This window comes from Arachis stenosperma, chromosome 6 (assembly GCF_014773155.1).
Source record: "Arachis stenosperma cultivar V10309 chromosome 6, arast.V10309.gnm1.PFL2, whole genome shotgun sequence".
Classification (NCBI taxonomy): Eukaryota; Viridiplantae; Streptophyta; class Magnoliopsida; order Fabales; family Fabaceae; genus Arachis; species Arachis stenosperma.
Genome location: NC_080382.1, coordinates 13,530,649 through 13,540,696, shown reverse-complemented (window position 1 = coordinate 13,540,696; position 10,048 = coordinate 13,530,649).

Genomic DNA, 10,048 nt, shown 5'->3' with positions numbered 1-10,048 from the left:
TAAATAATCTTCAGATCGAAATTGATGACCTTATAATAAAAAGGATAGAAATAAGAATAAATATAAACAAGTTGGAGTTAAACTTAAAAAATTTATAAATGCCTGGAAAATCAAATTATGACTTAAAAGAATTAAAGCTGTTAAAAGAAAAAATGGAAAATGAAGTTGAAAAATTAAAAAGATATTTAGAAACAACAGAAAGTGTAGAAATAAAAGAAGTTTTTGAAGATTAAAGAAATTACATTAAAGAAAAAGACAAACAGATAAAAGATTTTATATACAATAATCCATGCAAAAAAGAATATTATAAACTAAAACAAGATTGAAAAAACTATAAAAATCAGAATTATAAATACTAGTAATACGGTCAATACTTTTTATTGGCAAATTATTCGAAGAGTTAATAGAAATTTCGAAAAAAAAATTAAAAGAAAAGACGACTTAAAAAATTGGTATCAGAGCCAAGTTAACAATTAAGGGTAACACTTTCTCTTTAAGCAACACTTTTAGTGATACGCTTTTAAATCAAAATCTGTAAATCTGTACAAAAGGGCATCTGTACAGTAGATGGACCCTATATTAAAACCATATGTTAATATTTGTATAAATTGAAAACCGTACACTATATTTGTTTTTTTTACTGGTTTTTAACTTTTGATTTTTTTATGATTATGTACGAAGTAAAATTATATGTTATAATTGATCCTTTATTTATGGTTTATGACTTCTAAATTCTAATTATTATGAGATTTTAAAATTTTATAATTATTATGAATATTTTGTAATGATGATTTGATGACCATTTAAGAGGTATCACGATGAGTATTAAGAAAATTATGACATTTTTTTTTTGGATAATATGTAGCAATTTTAAAATTATCATTTTAAATATTAAAAAATATATTATTTTAATTCGATAAAAATAACCGTTATAAATTATTATTTTAAACAATAAAAATTATTTTAACATGACTAATAATTTAATAGAATTTTTTAAATTTTCATTTTATATAATACTAAAATCGCTATTTTATCCATGTTAAAACAACGATTTCAACTCTCTTTTTGAACATAGTCAATAATTTTGTCTTAAATATGATAATTGTGACGATTTTTTAAAAAATGTCATAGTGTTTAAAATAATGCTCAAAATTAATAAATATTTTAAAATCGTTAATTTTAGAAATAATGATACTTAAAATTATCGTAATTATATAAATAGATATATTACACATTTAAGTATTATCACTACCACATTTTTTATCTATTGTAATATATTTTTAAGATAACACTTTAAAAGAGTTGCCTAAAATAAAAATAGACAACACTTTATACTAATTGCTAATAAATAGATATATTACAACATATTTTTAACTAACATATTATAAGTGATGTCTTAGATAAATTAAAAGACACTTAACAAACGTTGCTCTATCAAATATATAAAGACAATTATTATAAAGTCAATAGGTTACATTTTCTAAGTGTTGTCTTTGAATTTATTTTACACTTCGCCTCTTAAGTGTTGCCTAAAATTTTTAATACCTCTCTCAGAAATAAATCTTATAATTGGTATAGCTTTGCTTCCCAGTTTCCAGTTTTCCATCGATTTTGAAATAAAATGAATTCAACTTAACAGGAAGTAATAGAAGTATTTCTCAAACGAAAATGAGCAAGGAAAGGGGCTAGGTTTAGGATTCTACATTGTGCTGAAAAAAGTGAGCACGGCGATGGAGAGGGACACGGAGAATGACGAAGAGAACGAGAGAAATGGAGATCCGCCATCGAAGGAGGAGGAAGAGAAAGATGGAGAAGGCGACAATGGAGAGAGAAGTCGCCACTGCCGCTTCCTGCACCTCTAGAGCTATCTCTGCCTTGCGCTGCCGGATCCGCCGCTGCTGTAATCCCTCTTTTCTGCCTTGCGCAGCCTGAGTCGTCTCTGGTCGTCGTCGCTGCTCGATGGTCGTCGTCGGCTCGTCAATGCCTCACGTCCTCGCTGCTCTGCTGAGCCGTCTCTGCTGTAATCCTCACTGCTCGCTGCAATCATGTCTCAGGTTAGGGTTTTTTCTCCTCTGTAATCTTAGGAAGCTAATTCTATTCTCAGATTGGAGAAATTGAGGAATGTGTTTATTGTCTAATCATGTCTCAGGTTAGGGTTGCTCTTATGATACTGATGGCTTACCTTTCATACATGCTTGCTGAGGTGAGAATCTCCTTTTAATTTTAATGGAGGTATTTATCCATGTCTATTCATTACTGATGCAATTAATTCCAATACTAATAATTTTATTTCAAGAGTCACAACCAAGTACGTCAAAAATTTCAACATGTTTGATTTATTATGAGATTACTGATCTGAATTAACCTATTGCAGGCATGTTTTTGCAACATTGTCATTCATTGCTGATATATTTATATTCCTTTATGTTGGGATGGATGCACTGGACATAGAAAAGTGGCGATTCATAAGCCAAAGGTAATACTAACATTTCTAGATTAATAAACTTTGTAAAACGTGAAAATTTTAATTAACATTTTTGGTCTCTTGATTCATTATTCCTGGAAAATCAGTTGGGATCAGTTCAGTGCTTCTAGGACTTATCCTAGTTAGAAGAGCAGCATTTGTTTTCCCTCTCTCATTCTTATCCAATTTGCTCCAGAAATCCCCACATGTGAAAATCGACATGAAGCAACAAGTATGTGTTTTCTTTCCCTGTTTCAATTTCTTTTCAGAGCCTTCCTTGGTACATGACTCCTGCCTCCTATGATCTTGTTTCACAGGTCACAATCTGGTGTTCTGGTCTCATGCGAGGTGCTGTTTCTATAGCACTTGCTTACAACCAGGTGAAGTAATCAAACTTCATGGCTAGCTTACAAAATCCTCATCTTATATTTCTATTGCTGTTTACATCTTCTATGTGCAACTGAGTATATGTGTGTTTTGATTGTATGCACCTTTAAACTGAGTATATTCTTTCTTCATCTGCCACCGCTTGTGATCGTTGCGTCCACCAATCCAAGGCCTCTTTTTTCTCCAAAGCCTCTGCTCTGTCATGTGAGATTTCTAGCCATCTATCACTTTCATTCATTCCATTTCCATCTATGTTTTGATTGTATGCACCTGTAAACTGAGTATATGTTCTTATTTTGGTGCTGGACTATTCTGTGGTTAATGTGTATAGCCTTTTCAACCTACTCCAGCACATGTGCCAACACCCCTGGCTGGTTGGATGTCAAATCCTACCACTGTAGCACATGCTGCAGTTTCTGGAGGAGCCACTATAGGTCTTGGTACTGCTACAGGTCGTGGTGCACCATCATTCCCTGGTAATACATTTTCTTGCGGCCTGCTATTCTCGAGTTTGTAGTGGTTTTAACATCTAATTGGCTATGGTTCTAATTCAATCTCTTACTTCTGACAAGTTTCATTGTCTTGTTTAAGCTGCTTTGAAGCACCCTAGGAGGCCTAGGACCCCTCCAACTAATCCAATTAGTGACCGATTTAGCTACCGATGACAAAGCCAATCTAGTTGGTCGCTAAAATTGGTCACTATTTTCCAATTCGGGATCGATGGCTGTAAGGTTTCGTAATTTCTCCTTTCATTCTGGTCTTGATCACACTGTTTGAAATGTTCTTTCCTTCTTAATATTGCAATCTTCGTCAGCTTAATTAAATTTTACTCTACTGTTTTGATCTGTTGCTTGCTACGTTGCTGGATTGTGATTCAACAAGTAGTTTAAGTATAACTTTCAACAAATAATTAGACTTTTTATATGTAGTTGAAGCTTCTGGTGTAAAATCATATCACAAACACTGATTGTGATATAAACACAAGCATGCACACTGCATTATGTGCTGAACTAGGAAGATGATTGCAGTAGGGATTGGTTATGAATTTTATCAGACAATTAGACATGATTACATCACATGAATATTATTTCCAAGAATCTAGCATTCGAATACCATATATCTGGTTCCCTTTAACATTTTAGTTGAATTATAAGTTCATCTCCACAAGCTCCATTTCATATTCATGTTTATTGCATGCAGCTGTGTGAATCAGATATTGAAGCAGTAGAGGAAATTAACTTTTCAGTTTCTGAAGTGAAGAGCAACTACAAGGTAAGATTTTCCCTTTCTCTTGTTTATTTGATGACCTAGTAATGGCTTTAATGTCTAATGGTGAAAAACTGAAAGTCTATCATGTTTAGATTGTTATGGTCTTAATTCTTATCCTTTTAACTATTTCTATATTTCTCTATTTTTTTGGCTCTTCCTATATTCAATGAATGATTACCTGATACAGGAAGCTACCCTCTTACCAAAATGGAAAGCAATTCAGACAGTCATATATCTTGAACGGGTGAGATTACTGGGTACCTTTTTTTTATCAAATAGCTATAGGTCAGAATTTGTAGCATTAAATCTTCTGGTTGATATAGATTTGAAGATAGCCAATTGAAAAAAATGAGGTACTCAATCATCCAGAATTCACGCAGCCTGTATATTTTCACCCATTTCACTTTATTCTATGTTATGGATTCTTATAACTGCAGGATGATGGCCTGAATAACTCAAGTAAAATTACTGCATTTGATTTTGATGGGTGTCTTGCAAAAACTGCTGTGAATAAGTATGCTTGAATCTGAAGTCTAAGATTTGCTATTATATTTATTGATGCTGTTGGATTTAATATCTTTTATAAATTACAACCTTTTGATATGATGTATTAAGAAGCTTATTTATTTATTTATTTATTTACAGAGTGGGTGCAGACACTTGGTCCCTCATGTATCCTTCAATTCCTGATAAACTACAAAGCTTATACAAGGATGGGTACAAGCTGGTGCGTCTGTTTTATTTAAAAAAGAATAGCTGTAGAATTTTGTTTGATTTTTAGAACTCTTATATGCTCATCCTCCTTTATTTGTATCTTGTGATGGTCACAATTTAACTAAAATGAATAGATAATAATGGCATTTCTGGTTCTCTATGCTGTTTATTGTCTCGCTATTGTTTATTATAGGTAACACCAATGAATCCAATATTGAACGTTGGAAAAATAAGAAACAAGTAGCCGTGGACTAAAAAATTGGACGTCTCAATAATTTTATTGAGAAAGTGAAGGTTCCAATTCAGGTGACTTCTTTGAGACTCCACACATCTGTCTTCTACTATTATTAGCAATGCAAATATTGCTTTTCTTAGTGGCTATAACAATCGTTTTCTGGTTCAATTGTTTTCTGTGTTTGGGGCATTGCTTTGTTGACAGTGTTCATATTAGTTAAACAAAATTGAGTGATGTTAAAATTTGATGATATCTTTTGGTGATGCTCAAGGTTAAATATTCTTGTTCTATCTTTCACCTGTTGGTAATAGTTATTAGGAAACATGGGTAATTGGGTATACGACACCTAACGCAGATACAATGCGACATCAGTTTAACCAAGTAGATTATTTAACACCAGCAAAAATCACTCTCATTAAAAAAACGTCATTATACGTGAGGGTACGTTATCGTCGTCGTCTTCTTTTTCTTCATATTCCTCCTCCTCCTTTACGTTATTTTTTTTCGCGTATTTTTTTCTCATTGTTATTCTTTTGTTGCTACTGATATTGTTGTATTTTTTTTCTTCCTCCTCTTCTAGGTGAATTTGTAGCATTATGTGTTTTGAATTTTGCAGAATAATAACGAGACTAAATGTACCTTAATTCACTCAAAAATGAATCAAGATTACATCTAAAATGAACCAAAATCACTTAATGATAACGATACATAGACAAACTCATTTCAAAACAAACACAGACCAAGTGCACCTTATTTAAATCTAGAATGAACCGAAATTACTTAATGATTGCGTTCGAAAACAAGCGCACAAACAAAATTGAATGATTAGAAATTCATTCAAAAATGAACTGAAATTACATCCATAATAAACCGAGAATTAAATTTTGAATGATCGAAATTACTTAATGACGATGATATACAAACAAACTCATTTCAAAATATGAGTACAGACCAAGTGCACCTTATTTAAATCCAGAATTAATCGAAATTACTTAATGATCGCGTTCGAAAACAACCTCACAAACAAAATTTAATCATGAACAAAAACACATCCAAATCTATCAAGTGATTTTACAGCATTATGCGTTTCTTCTTCTTTGTTTGATTTTTTCATGTTTTGTTTGATTTTTTCATGTTTTTTCACTTAATGCTGCTGATAAGTATTGACCAAATTTTTATTTCTTAAGTAATTTTGGTTCATTCATTAGTTTAATTGAGGTTTATTTGGATCCAAAAATAAACTCGATGTATTTTTGTTGATGTTTGAGTCTTTTTGACTGTTTGTTCATATCTGAACTAATTTCGGTCCATTTATGTGTTAATTGAGGTTCATCACTTGATGCTGCTGATAAGTATTGACTAAATTTTTTATTTCTTAAGTAATTTTGGTTCATTCCTTAGTTTAATTGAAGTTTATTTGAATCCAGAAATGAATTTGATGTGTTTTTATTGATGATTAAGTCTTTTTGACTGCTTGTTTAAATCTGAACTAATTTAGGTTCATTTGTGTATTAATTGATGTTCACTTGATGTTGCTGATAAGTATTGATAAAATGTTTTGTTCTTTAAGTAACTTCAGTTCATTTCTTAGTTTAATTGAGATTCATTTGGGTCAAAAAATAAATTCAATGTGTTTTGTTGATAATTGAGTCTTTTTTTAGCAAAGAAGAATAAAATTATTTATTATCACCTTATTCAATTATATTAAATTTCATTCTATTCCATTCAATTTGTCCTGAAAGTCATCTTAACCATTGAAACAAATTGTTCATCGACAACACACTTGGACTGCAAATAAACTGAAATATTATTATAACAATATTGTGCATTCTATAAAATAAAAAACTCATACATTCTATTCAAATTCATAAACAACACTGATTTTAACAAAGAATGATAAAATTATTCATTATCACTTTATTCAATTGTATTAAATTCCATTTCATTCCATTCAATTCAAAATTGTTGAAGATGATGATAACAAGAGAGAAAGATAACCAAAAAAAATAAGAAGAAGAAGACGCAGCATCATCAGAGAAGAAGAAGAAAAAGGAGGAGAGGGAGGAGAAGGAGGAGGAAAAAAGAACCTGCGTGCGCAAATTTAAAAGAAGAAGAAGTGGCAATAGAAGCGTAAAATAAAATGTACACATATGTAAATGACTTGATTGAATTTTGTTGCTAATATAATTTGAATGCAGAATATTATTGTTATATAAAATTCTTGTTTTGATATATAAAAAAAATTCAACTAGATATTGTTGAGTTAAGAAATTAATTAAATTAATTAATGATGACAAATATTATTTTATTGGGCTAATTAATCAATTAGTGTTGATTATTTCTAATTAAATATTGTAGGTCAAAATTCCTTGTTGTAGTAGCCCAGTAAGATAAATAAGAAAACCAAAGCTGGTGGGCTACAAAACAATAATAGCCCAAAGGAATCAAAGTAATGAAATCAGATGGGCTAAAGAAATCAAATGGGCTAAATGAATCATAACCGACCCAAGCCCGAATTCATCTCTTAAGCCAATCCCTCCAATTTTCTTCTAGTAAAGCAACGTTCACATTTTCCTCTTCGGTCAGAACTCAGAGAAAGAGAGAGAAACTTAGTCTCTAATCTGTTCACCAAAGAAGAAAGAAAGAGAAGGATTAAGCAAGAAAGGCAGATGTCTAATCACCCAAATCAAACCAAATCAAACTAAGGCAAAATTTAAAGGTAACTTATATCCTCTTGCATGCATCGTGCTTTCTTCTCCTCTTCCCCAACTCTCTGCCACTCCATATTAGGACAAATGAAGAAAGAAACCTCTGTTAAGCTCTGCTGCAAATCTATGGCCAAATTTGTGTCTTAGAGACCAAGTAGTATTTCAATGGCTCAGATCTGGTTTACCATTGAAAGACTGTTCCTCTTTACTTCTCTGAGGTTTTCGGTCAAGTAAGAGAAAGTCAGAGTCAAACTTCTATTTTGGGGATTATCTAAAAAAGTGATATGAAAGTTGGTAGCACACAGCTCAATAAGTTAACCTAGGGGAGAGCAACTCAGAAACATGCAAGGAGAGACAAAAGAAGATTTTTCATCCTTCAGAAGCTAAGGAGAGATAACTAGTGTTTTTGAGGTTTATGTTTTGTAAAGAGTTCTTTGAAGAAGTTCATCAACTTGGACAGTACTTCTTAGTCAAAGGGACATTCCACTAGAATGAGGAACTAAATCAGAGGCAAGCAAATCTAGTTCATCACATAGCAAAGAGGCTGTTGAAGCATCAATCTCCTTCATATTTTACAGATTATATTTTTTTTTCAATGTTTATCTTTCTGTAATTTCTTGAGATAAAAGGCTGAATGAGAGAGTCATTGAAAGAGTCTAAGAGTGGAAAGAGGCAGAGAGAAACACTTAAGAGAAAAGCCTAGAGTTATTTTAGATTTTTTTAGGTTGATCTGTGTCTTGTATCTTATACCAGTGAGGTATTCCTTTCTTAGTTGGGTTAGCACTAAGAGTGAAGAGTTAAGTATTAGCATAACCAAGTCCAGTTAGGTTAGAACTTGAGTGTGGAAGGAATGTGTCAATCTTGTGGAATTGGTGTATGTAATACTTTAACTATAGTTGAAATTCCACCACTGTTGTGGGAGAGACTGGATGTAAGTTGCATTGCACAAGGAAACCGAACCAGGATACATGATGGTGTTAGCTTCTCTCTTTTCTGCTATGTTCTGTTTTCTGATATTCATGAGAGGAAATGAAATTGTCTAATAAATTTTTCGCTGCTGAATTCAAACAGATTCAGACTGAAAGTTTGTTTTAAAGGGTTATTTTATTAAAGTAAAAGAAGGTCATAGATTCAACCCCCTTCTCTAAGCCTTCTACAACCTTCAATTGGTATCGAGAGCCAAGGTCTCAAGAATCAAGCTTCACCGCTTGGAGCAAAGGTCCAACGATGAACAACTTGGGCACAACCACAGTTGCCTATACTCTAACTGAAGGCCAGTCAAACAATAGGCATTCTTTCTTCAACGAGAAGAACTATGCCTACTGGAAACAGAAGATGAGGATCTCATTCAATCCATTGATTACAACATCTGGAAGATTGTTGTTAGCGGTCCCAAGATTCCAACAAAAATAAGTGCTGATGGAGTGGTAACTCCAAAAGAAGAAGCTGAATGGAATGATGACGGCAAGAAGAAAATGGAGCTGAATGCTAACGCCATCAACCTTCTTCACTGTGTTATCAACTTTGAAGAGTACCGAAAGGTGTCTAGATGCAAGACAGCCAAAGAAATCTGGGAAAAACTCCAGGTTACACACGAAGGCACTAAACAAGTCAAAGAAACAAGGATCGATATGCTGCAAAAAGAGTACGACATGTTTAATATGAAGGATGGAGAAAGCATGGATGAAGTGTTTGAGAGATTCTCAATCATAATCAACAACCTTGATGCTATGAGAACAACCTACTTAGAACAAACCCTAGTGAGAAAACTCCTTAGAAGCCTCACAAAAGAATGGGAAAATACTGCCACTGTCCTAGCCGAGAGCAATAACCTAAGCCCTATAACCTATGATAAGTTGAAAGAAAAACTCCTTACCTATGAAGCCACACACACAAACCCAGACTCAAAAAAAAAAAGGGAATAGCCCTCAAGTCAAAAATAGAATCAAAAGAGAGTGAGTCTAGTGATGATACTTCAGATTATGAACTTGTGTTTTTTGTTAGGAGACTTAGAAGGATAATGAAGAACAAAGGCAAATACAAGGGTTTAAGCTCAAAGGATTACAAGAAGGACTTAAGCAAGGTGACTTGTCATCATTACAAGGAGGCTGGGCATTTTAAACTCAACTATCCGAAGCTCAAAAAGGAGGACAAAGGAAAGAAAGAAAAGAAGAGAGTGTTCATGGCATCTTGGGAGGATCTTGAGAATAACTCGAATGAGGAAGAAAATTCTGAAGGTGAAGATAAAATCTATTTCATGGCTGGTAATGA